The following is a 12,451-nucleotide window of genomic DNA, read 5'->3' on the forward strand; positions in this document are numbered from 1 at the left end:
TTCTATTCTATTCTATTCTATTCTATTCTATTCTATTCTATTCTATTCTATTCTATTCTATTCTATTCTATTCTATTCTATTCTATAGTAGGATGAATTAAATACTATGTGAGAAAAACAGGTAGAGGAAAGACATGTAAATTCAGGCCCGCCAAGCCATTTTGAAACATTGGCAAGTAAGATTTCTGTGGGTGAGAAGAATGTTGTAAAAATGCAAAACAACAGATATAAGATTTGGAAACTTGTGTATAGCATTTTAGTAATATACATATGGTTAGATTTTAGGGAAGGCTGGTGATATAACTATATTTGATTTTGGAATTTTCATTTAGTAATCTTGAGGAGAATTGATTAAGAGAGGGCTAGAGTATAGATTAAAAGTTTTGAAAAAGAGGAGAATTCTATTTTAGTAATCAAGATCTGAATTAAGGATGTTTCAAAGGGAATGGTGGGAAAGTAGGTTAAAGAGATATTTAGAAGTATAATCAATAGAACTTGGTGAGTAATTCAATGATGGGAGTTAGAGATTCCAGGGTGACTTTATTGTGTATAACAGAAAAATTCCTGGAGAAAAAAATATTGCCACTGGAGCAGGGTTGTGTGCATGTGTGTGCATGGAGTGATAAAGGGATTGTGAGTTGATTTTGGACGTACTGACTTGGTGCTAGATGAAATTTGAATAAGTTCACTGCAAAGTGGCAGTAACATAGGATCAACAATAAAGTTCTAGGTAACAGCTCTTACAGGGGGTGTTGAGACTAAAGACCATTAATTTATAAATTGTTTCCTAATTTCTAGATGTTGATGAGTTTCATCTGGGACTATTATTTATTCTGTAAATAAAACAAATAGTAAAGCTGTGGAAAAACAGAAAAAAATACTTTCTATCAGTTTTATCTGGCAATACACGCTGATAACTTTGTTAAAAGGTGTCATCTCTAAACTAGATGAAAGGTTGACTCTTCTAGAAAAGAAAGCGTTAGAGTAGGTGTTTTTTAGAAACTATGTATTTACCTTTATGCAATTGTTATATTTTAAAAAAACATAGTGGTCTTTATAAAACTATAAATGGGGCTATTTCATAAAAGAAAACACAGAAAGCTTTTATGTTTTGACTCTAAGAAAATGTAGTTTCCTTTGAAAATTACTGTTATCTGGTCTTCAAAGGATTCTACTTTGATTCTGATTGTTGTTACATTTATATTTTAGGTATTTATTTGAAGGGTTTTTATTATTCTGGTAAAGCTGATTTAGTGTGTAAGAACACTATCCTGTTAATAGAATCATTCATTAGGAAGGGTAGTGTTCTGTTAGATTTTATCACCCTCTGCAGTGCATTCCTTTGTGCATTTTAATCAGGCTTTCTGTTAAGCAACTAAAACAAATAATAGTTATATTCTTAGATGCAATGAGATCTATTGGTCTATTTGAAGTGTCTGATCTACTTATTTCTTGGTCAGTAAAATTATGTCTTTTGTCATTATCAAACAAAGAAATTGACTAGTATCTTTTGACTCTATTCTAGCTGTTGATTAATGATGATTAATACATAAATAAATGATGATTAAGAAGTAATATATTCATGGCTAGGTCAAAGTAAATCATATGATATCTGATTGGCTGTCAGGGACCATGAGACTAAATATGTGTATTGCGTTTGGCCCATAAAATGTACCCTGAACTAACTTTCTATTAATGTATCGATTTCTGTAGGCCTTCATCTATTTGAAGTACACGGTGCAAGTGTTTTTGACCTCATATGATTATTGTAAGTGTCAAAGTAAGACATGTTAATTGTAGTTGCATGTATGAATGCTATTTGTAGCTCTTTTTCTTTGGAAGTCTGTTTTCTGATTTTTCTTTTTTTAATATTTTATTTTTATTGGTTATTTTATTTATTTACATTTTGAATGTTATCCCATTTCCCAGTTTCCCCTCCACAAACCCCCTATCCCATCAACCCTTCCCCTGCTTCTATAAGGGTGCGCCCCTACCTACCCACGCATTCTCTCCTTTCGTCCCTAGCATTCCCCTAACTGGGGCATCGAGCCTTCACAGGACCACGGGTCTTTCCTCCCATAGATGTCAGATAAGAACATCCTCTGGTACATTTGCAGCTGGAGCCATGAGTCCCTCCATGTGTATTCTTTGGTTGGTGGTTTAGTGCCTGGGGAGTCTGGTTGGTTGATATTGTTGTACTTCCTATTCTGTTGTAAACCCCTTTAGCTCCTTCAGTCCTTCCCTTAGCTTCTCCATTGGGGTCCCTGAGCTCAGTCTGATGGTTGACTGCTAGCATCCACATGTGTATTAGTAAGGCTCTGGCAGAGCCTCTTAGGGGATAGCCATACTAGGCTCCTATCAGCGAGCACTTCTTGGGATCAGCAATAGTGTCTGGGTTTGGTGGCTGCATATGGAATGGGTCCCCAGGTGGGGAGTCTCTGGATGGCCTTTCCTTCAGTCTCTGCTCCGTACTTTTTCTCTGTATTTTCTTTAGACAGGAACATTTCTGGGTTAAAATTTTTGAGATGTGTGAGTGACTCCATCCCTCAAACAGGGGCAGTGCCTATCTTCTGGATATGATCTCTACAAGTTCCCTCTCCCCTTTGCTGGATATTTCAGCTAATGTCAGCCCCATTGGATCCTGGGAACCTCTTGCTTTCCTGGCATCTGGAACTTCCTGGTAGTTACCCCCGTTTCCCATCCCCTGTTGCTATACACCTCTGTTCAATTTCCTGACCCTCTCTACATCTCTCCTGTCTCCTCCCACACCTAATCCTCCTCTCCTTTCCCCCTTTCCTCTCAAGTCTCCCCCACCCTCTACCTCCTGTGATTATTTTGTTATCCCTTCTAAGTAGGACTAAAGCATCCATACTTTGACCTTTCTCCTTCTTGAGCTTCATGTGGTCTGTGAGCTGTATCTTGGGTATTGCAAGCTTTTAGGCTAATAACCACTTATCAGTGAGTGCATACCATGTGTGGTTTTTTTGTTTTTTTGTTTGTTTTGGGTTTTTTTGTGATTTGGTTACCTCACTCAGGACCATATTTTCTAGTTCCACCCATTTGCCTATGAATTTCATAAAGTTCTTGCTTTTAACAGGTGAGTAATACTCCATTGTGTAAATGTACCACATTTTCTGTGTATTCCTCTGTTGAGGAACATTTAGAATTCCAGCTTCTGGCTATTATAAATAAGGCTGCTATGAATATAGTGGAGCACGTGTCCTTGTTATATGTTAGACCATCTTTTGGGCATATGCCCAGGAGTAGTATAGCTAGGTTCTCAGTGGATCCATTCTTATCTCCTTGTACAAAGCTCAAGTCCAAGAGTATTGAGGACCTCCACATAAAACCAGTTATACTGAATCTTATAGAAGAGAAAAAGGAAAAGCGCCATGAACACATCAGCACAGGGTGAAATTTCCTAAACAGAAGACTACTGGCTCAGGCTCTAAGATCAACTATAGACAAATGGGACCTCATAAAATTGCAAAGCTTCTGCAAGGCAAAGGCCACTGTTAAAAGAACAAAATGGCAACCTAGAGAATAGGAAACGATTTTTACCAATCCTATATCTGATATATGGCTAATATCCAAAATATACAAAGAACTTAAGAAGTTAGACTCCAGAGGACCAAATAATCCTATTAAAATTGAGGTACAGAGTTAAACAGAGAATTCTCAACTGAGTAATCTGGAATGGCAGAGAGGAACCTAAAGAAATGTTCAATATCCTTAGTCATCAGGGAAATGCAAATCAAAATGACCCTGAGATTCCACCCCACATCAGTCAGAATAGCTAAGATCAAATGAGAGCAGATGCTGCCAAGGATGTGGAGAAAGAGGAACACTACTCCACTGCTGGTGAGATTGCAACCTGGGACAATTTTATTAGAATTAAGAAAAGAAAAGAAAAGAAAAGAAAAGAAAAGAAAAGAAAGAAAAGAAAAGAAAAAGAAAAGAAAAGGAAAACAGTCCAGGGTAGGTATCATGTGAATCTCAGTAATTGCTCTCAGGAGAATAAAGAAGAAAGTGTAAGAGGTGAAAATCGAAGAAGATAAATAAATAAATAAATAAATAAGTAAATAAGTAAATAAATAAATAACAATGATAACAAAGTTCATGTCCCTTGAGTCACTTGGTGGCAGTCAGTCACATGATTGTGAAGGAGACTTTGGAGAAGGAATAAGAATAGGAAATGCATGGAAAATCCTTAGACAAGAGATAGACAAGGAAATGAAAAAGAAATATTTTTCTGCATAGTTCAGCAAGGTGCATGGACTCATGAAGCCTTTGTCTACTACTCAGTAAGAGACTTCACTAATGGATGAGAATCTTGAAAGAAATGTACACGTTCTCATTAAAGGGCTATTATTCCTCCTATTCCATACTCTAACATGAATCCTTAGGGTAAACTCATCTTCTGGGGACTGCTCTACCATTCAGCAGGTTGTTCTTTAGCCAGGTCATGGACTTGAGCCATAAAGAATACTATGGCATGTCTCCACCTGGAGGTTGATTCTAATCTTTAGAGTAGCATTCTTCCCTGAGAGAGTTTAAGCAAAAAGCATTCATGAGATGGACTGAAATTGTGGAACAGATATAACCCATTTCACCATGGAGCTAGAATTCCTTTAATTATGTAAATTAAAGTTATTATTATTTGCTGGCTTGTAGTTATTTAAATGAAACGTCTTTTTTATTAGTGCCATTAGAATGTGCTTAGTGAACACTATGAGGAGATCTCAAACTCGGGTTTACTCTACTTTGTAGCTCTCTTCACCATCCAAAATTTTATCAATTTATCTATTAGGGGAAGGTAGAGAGTAATGAGATGTTTTATAAATTTGCATAGATAGATAGATAGATAGATAGGTGATATTGTTATGTATGTTTGTTTCAGAGTATACATTCGTTATGATGCCAATCAATTTTTTAGGATTTATTAATCTTCATTTCTGATGATAGAGGAATCTATGGAATTTTAAGAAACTCTGAATTGACCATTGCCTTTATATTTTATCTTAGGTTTGATGTTTATACATAGCTAATGTTAAAGAGCTATTTTTTGTAATGGATTTTGGTGTGCTCAGCACTGACTACTATTCAAAGAGGGCTTCTTTACATTTTCTTGGCCATACACAGATGGCAAAATTATGATCTCAGAAGATAGATTCCTACATATCATCTTCTCAACAAGCACTTTTGTGCCTTTTGGATATTAGTGTTTGTAAAAGTTTTGTCTCTCACTCAGACTACTTGCTAGTTAGTTTCACTTGAGAATCTACTGGGAAACCAGTATGAAATACAGGGCAGGGAAGATTTAAAAAATTTAATCAGGTCTTGGTAATGTCTAATCTACTAACTTTGGGGGTAGAGGAGAATGATAAAGTACTAAATTAGGTTAAAGTTGAAGTTTTACAGTTTGATATTGTCTGTGGATCATTGACTGTATCCATCCTAAAACAATTAGTTCCTGCTATTCTTACCTGCTACCAAATGCCTCTTGATTTTTGTGACAGGCATTTTATCTATATTATCACTGTAGAGTATCTCTTTAATAACACTGCAAACATTTATTTTTCAATGGATCTTCTTTTCTGGATGAAGGAACACTAATATAACTATGAGTGCTAAAGTGATTAATGGTTAATCTTCCCTAAGAAGAAAAAACAAACATATTTAAGAGGCAGAACACAGAGATTATTTTCTTGGGCCAATGAATTAGATATAGTCTGTGGAAACTTACTAAAATTAAAAGAATCTAAGAATTATTAAATATCATTCAGTTTCCTGACATTTGATAGTCACCAACCCTTCCTTCCTTGTGTGATACTATCTGCCAATCAAAAGATCAGGGAGAGCCTTTATGAGGCAATTTATATTCTGCTGAATGAATTTGATATGTCAGGTTTCTGTACATCTTACTTTTGTTGAATGATGGCCAGAGGACAGATTCCTAAAAAGAGAATGAACGGCATCCTGCTTTCTAGTCAGTAACAATGATACTGCTGTGTTCTTTGTAATGGAAACCTGAACTAGCCAGACATAATTCAGGACTATCAGAAAAAGAATTATAAAATAATTGAGTTCCCTGTGAGTAATTATGTGGGTGTTCCTCCATACTTGGACCACAGCCTAAATATGATATTCTGATGCTTGTCTAATTAATCCTTTATTGGAATATACCTTTGATGTTGCCTTCATTAGAATTGATATTAAGATTCATGCACAGCTAGTTTTCTGTAATATTTTCTTGTGCAACATGAAACCCATTACACATTTTGTAACAATAAATTATTTCTTTACTTTAAGCATCTCTCTGCTTGAATTTCAAATTCAAGCTTGAAATCTTGCTAGAAATGGCTTGATTTATGCTGTGATTTATTCTGTGATGATAATGGTCCATGGATTGAAGAAATCCTGACTCTCCTAAGGTATAGTGATACATCAGTTCCTATAACGGAGAGCTCAGTCTGATCACACAGAGCCCTGGATCCTAACTCATGCTTTGTGAGTGCAGATGCATGTTTGTGAGTCTATGCCTGACAAGGCAGAGGGCCTTTTACCTCAGGTACATTTTTACTTACTTGATTGTTTTTGGATGTGAGTTCATGCCTCCTGTGACAAACAATTACATTCAATTTATAAGACATGTTTATGCTTGTTGGATGTCAGAACATAGGTATAGAGCCCTATCTGTTGAAAGGATGTGCTGATTGCTGTCCTCACTGTGTCCTGAATCTGGACGTGCCCTTCTGCCTTGCTTTCATGCTATCCTAGATACAATCTTAAGAATGTGGCCGGCAATTGTGTTTAAATTGGTCTGTTCTGAGACAGTTCTGCGAAAGGATTGCTCTATTAATACTTAGTATGTGCTTATAGACATTTATTTACATGATTGTCTGATCATGATTTTCTGAACTCAAACAACTTTCCTTGGATCATTACTTTCTTTGTTACATTCATGTACACTGAAAGTGAAGTAAGGTTGTCTATGGCATTATTCTGTGGTTGATCCCATTCTTTCAGACCCCCAGATCTCAGGTCTCAGAGACACAGATCTGAATAGGTCAGTGAAAGTCAACATGTAGGAGCCATTACCTTGTGTTTTTGCGACATGTTCTACCATTGGCCTAAAGTATACCAACTAGGTTAGACCAAGTAGCCAGAGATCCTCCTGCTGCTGTCTCCACAGCACTGGGATTACTTGAAGCTCTACCACACCTTGATTTTTAGTTTTGTTAGTTCTGATACTTGATCTCACATCCTTGAGCTTATCTGGAAAGCACTTTGGCATTTGAATTTTTGATATAACTCCTCTCTGGCCTCTAGATAGACTTCTCTTTGTTCTAGAGTAGAATGTATGGGGAAAGCAATTGTTATCATTCATAGTGACTGCCAATTTGAAAAGATCTAAGAGACAACCCTTTAAGCATGTCTTTAGGGGACACTATGTCCTGACTGAGGACATAGTATAATATAACCAGTTGCCTCAGGGTCCTGCCACCATGACAGCCTGATACAGATGGGCTCTACCCTTCCTTCCTTCTTTCCTCCCTCCCTCCCTCCCTCCCTCCCTCCCTCCCTCCCTCCCTTCCTTCCTTCCTTCCTTCCTTGTTAGGTGGTTTGTCATCAAAATGAGACAAGTCATTAATGTAGCAAGTAGCACACATGTGGAAGAAGCCGCACTGGATGAGTCTCAGTAGGGAAGTAAACATTTATCAAACTTTTGGAAGTTCAGATAAAGACGAGAGAAAGAAAGCTAGAGTCCCTTCTTTAAAATATTTCTAATCTGAAAGCCTAGCATTAGTTAGAGATTTGTGTCTTATGGAATCAAAGCATAAAGTGCTTCCTAGCTACATTACATTAACTGTGTTGCTACAGACTAATGAAGGTAAGTTGACAGCTACGATGAAAGATAAGTTTATATTTGTAGTTACACTACTATCTGTTACTATTTGCATATATTTAAATAATTCTAGGTGCATAATTGGTACAGTAGACTGTGTTCTGATTATATAATTATTTGGCTGTTTGTATACCTCACAGGTAAATTTTTCTTCTAATTTCTGTAAGGGTTTTTCACTTAATAAGACTTAATATTTACTTTCCATCTCTTAGTGTGCATTCTGGGCAGAACTAATTTCACTTGGAAATATTATAAGGTCAGGGATATTTCCTTTCAAATACGACCATTTTACATGGGTAAATTCTAAAGGTCCTAATTTTCAATGGCATGCTTCATTGTGTTTTCAATTCCATTTTAACACACTGCTCTCTCCAAACCATGTCTCTTGCTCTATTTCCTCCTAAACTCTTAACTTCTCTTAAAGGTAGGTGTCATCCTGTCTGTTCCTAAGCTTTTAATTTCTTTTCAGCAATTGGAAGCTTAGCTGAGTGGAGTTTTGCCTCAGCTATTACTTCCTTTGTTCCATTCAGCATCAGGTTTTTCTTTAATCTGTTAATCTCTTTGAATGCATTACACTTCCTGGTGTCCTTTTCTACTCAAACTGTACTTTTTTATTTTTCCTTGCTCAGCTTATTTCTTAAGACTGGCCACTAATAACCATAAAACACAATCAATAATAGTCTGTTTTAAAATCTCTTCTGCCAATGCTGTTAATTCTAAGGTCTCATTTAAGCCTCAGGGAGATTTTTTTTCTGATAAGGGTAAAAGGCAGTACCATTCTTTGCCAAAAATAACACAAGAATGGTTTCTAGGCAACATACTAATATTATTATCCTCTGAAACCTACTGAACCAAGACCCAGAGTTCAAATCACCCTCTCCACCACTATCTTCTGTGCTTGACTAGTATGACCTATTAAGTCTCACTTAAGTCATTTAGTTGTTCCTTAATCCAAAGTACCAAGTCCTTAGTCCTTCAAATAAAAGCATCACAGCAATATTGTACTTCTGATATCTTTGGATCTCTAATGCTGTGAAGAGATACTATGACCACAGCAACTCTCACAAAAGAAAACATTTCATTGCTGAAGGTGGCTTGCAGGTTCAGTCCATTATCTTCATGGCAGGAAGCATAGCAGCATTCAGGCAGATATGGTTCTAAAAAGAAACTGAGAGTTCTACATTTGGAAAAATAGGCAGGGAATGTGACACCGAGCCTGGCTTGAGCTTCTGAAATCTCAAAGCCCATCCACCATGACACATTTTCTCTAACAAGTCCAGATCAACTCCAACAAGGCCATACCTCCTAGTAGTGCCACTCTTTATGGACCTATGAGAACTATGTTTATTAAAACCATCACAGCTAGTACATGGCTTGTTATTGGTGACAGAAAACACAGCCTTTTAAATGTCTTATGTCATATTCAAATCTTAAAGATGAGTTTGGCACAGTGAGCTTCCTCAAGGAAACAATGCATGAAACAGACAGTTTGGTGGGCTAGTTAAATAAAATGAATTGTTGCTATGGTTCTGATTATTGATTAACTATTTAAACCCATTTTCAGAGTAATCAGTTTTGTTAAAGTAGCTACATTGCAGCTGAATATATAACCATATACCATGAGCAATGCATTAACAGTGAGGAGTCTGCTTCATTGCATAAGTAAGTTGTAGAAAAAGAGGATATTCTGGCTATCATCCCACCCTGGCACATCACGTCTCTGCAGGGCTAGGCATATCCTCTCCCACTGAAGCCAGACAAGACAGCCCCATCAGGGGAACTGGATCCATAGACAAGAAATAGATTCAGGGACAGCCCGGCTCCAGCTGTTGGGTGATCTGCATGATGACTAAGCTGCACCTTTGCTATATATGTGCTGGGGGCCTAGGTCTAGCCCTTTGTTTAGTGGTTCAGTCTCTGGAAGCCTAGTATCTTGGAGCCCCCAAGGGTCCAGGTTAGTTTACACCGTTGGCCTTCCTGAGGACTTCCTATTCTCTTCAGGTCTCTCAATCCTTCCCCCAAGTCATCCTCAAGACTCCTCCAGCTCTACTGTTTGGTTGTTGGTCTCTGTATCTGTTTTCATTGGCTATGGGGTAGAGCTTCTCCTAGGACAGTTATGCTAGGATCCTGTCTGCAAGCACATCAGAGTATTGTTAGTAGTGTGAGTGATTCTTTCTTTTACATTGTTTAACTCTAACAAAAGTTCATGAGCAACTAGGTTAGTAATTATACTAAATAAGTCTCAATTGAAGCACACTGATGACTGACTGACACAACTTGGTAAATGATTCTTTTCACTCCCTCTTGTTGTAATTAAATTATCTTCTGTGTAATACAACAGAAAGTTATAGAGTGCTGTGTAAAGTGTCAGATTAGGATTTAACTGCCAAAATCACTAGGTACCATGTGGTGTTGTTAAGGACAAGAAGCAGAGTGATTACACAGTACAACGAATGGTTAAAAACATGACATTAATAAATTATATGTTAAATATAAATTATAAAGGATAAATGCAGATGATATGCATTTAACATAATTTATATACACTGAATATGATATATATTCTTTAGTGTATACATTATATACAGTGAATAAAAATCATATACATTAAATATTAATGATATACATGAAATTAAACTTATATGCTTTAAATATAAATTATATATTAAAATATAAATTAAATATGAGTTAAAACTATCAAATATGAGTTATAATTTATATAAAAATACAAAATTTTGCATGTCCTCAAGAACAGGTAGTTATGAAATGAGCCCATGGATCTCTAAAAATCAGTTGTATAAAATCTGAAAGGGGGAGTTGTATATTCCTTTTTTTTTTTTTTTTCAAAAATTTAACCTTGGATGTTAAGGGATTCCCTGCTGCTGAGCATTTATGGCATCCTATTACTAGGCATCCTTATACCCAGGTGAAGTGGAAGGACAGCTTACTGGCGTATGGCATATCAGTACAACAGGCACTGAACAAACAATAGGGATTCTGGGGGAAGACTACATCTCCAACTCCCAGGTCTTCAGTGGTCTTTGGGTAAGGCTGGGGAACTTATGGGTTTCTTCCTGTCCAGTTTGGCATGTTAAGTAGTATCATTCTTATTAAGCTCCTGTTTTGGGGGTCATCTTAGGGAGACCTTTGTTGCAGCTTCTGATATTACCAGAAATAAAGTTATTAATCACAAACTCACAGAAAAACTCTTTGATCCTTTGGCTTTTACAATCTTTCTATGTTTGCAGGAGTGGTAGTGTTTTTTAGATGGTATCTATTGAGACTGAGTTCCACAAATCTGCATTTTACTGGTTGCATTTTTCTGTCGAGTTCTTCATATGTTTCAAAAATAGTTTGAAGAGGAGTGAAGGGGTTCTTCTTGCTGAGGAGTAAAGACTGCACTTATTTGTGGGTACAAGAGCACATGTTCACGTCTTATAGATTGTTATGGATTATGCTGTTTTAGTAAATTAGTGGTTGTAGATTCTCCTCCAATAACTAAGACTTTACTAGGACCAAGCAGTTGGCTAAGTTTGAGGACCAGCCATAGTCTCCATCTTGTTGAGGAAGTCAACTTTTGAAAGTCAGTTCTCTCCTTTCACCATGTAGATCCCAGGGGTGGAATTCAGTTCATCTTGATCATTAGAATTTGTCTGTACCCACTAAGTCATCTCACTTGTCCCAAGATTTGCTTTCATATATTGGAACTATTTTTGCTTTATACAATTAAAATTCTTGTACAATTAAAATTCCTCCTGGGAGCTATGTAATTCCTTTTTGAAAGTGGGAAATTTTCAGTATTACTTTGGGTCTTGGCTGTGCTGCAGTAGGGTGGGGTTCAGATTCTTGCTAATTCTTTTTTTTATAAAGAAAATGATTTTGGTCTATTGAGGCACAGGGTGTAAGAGTCAGGAGGATGCTCAAGTTTTACTTTTAGCTTTCCCAGACTGAAAAATTCTGGTCTTTTGAGGTAAACAATTTTTTGAGGTTTCACGGCTGGATTAAAAATAAAGAGGCCAATCACAAAATGCTCACTACTTTAATGTGTTATGATTTGATTAATGCTACCCTGCCTCATATTGGATTCAGTGTCAGGTAGAGGGGAAACAAGCTGAGAAGGCCAGTGGTCGTCCAGAAACTATATGGTAGCTGAAGCTGTCCACTGTTCAGCTCTCACCCTGTCTCATTGCTCCCATCCAAGTAAAATTTTAAAATAAAAGTGTTTTACTATATTTCATCTACTTATGGCACTTCTTACAACTCATTCCTATTCAATATACACGGATACATGTTCATCTACCTGTCTCCAAGCTACAGTAAATAACCTACAACCTGTAACATATGCAGCAACCTTTTGAAGAAAAAGGAAGGTACTTATATAAAGTTCCTTTGGAAATTATCGATTAGTCTTATGGGCCTTTGGTACCTCTTGGATCTATTTTATTGCTAATTAAGAACAATACTTTAAAAATGTTGATTATTTTGACTTGGTGTGTGTGTGTGTGTGTGTGTGTGTGTTTACACATGCCAGAGTAAATGTGT

The sequence above is a fragment of the Grammomys surdaster genome, unplaced genomic scaffold (assembly GCF_004785775.1).
Source record: "Grammomys surdaster isolate TR1022 unplaced genomic scaffold, NIH_TR_1.0 138, whole genome shotgun sequence".
NCBI classification, from domain to species: Eukaryota; Metazoa; Chordata; class Mammalia; order Rodentia; family Muridae; genus Grammomys; species Grammomys surdaster.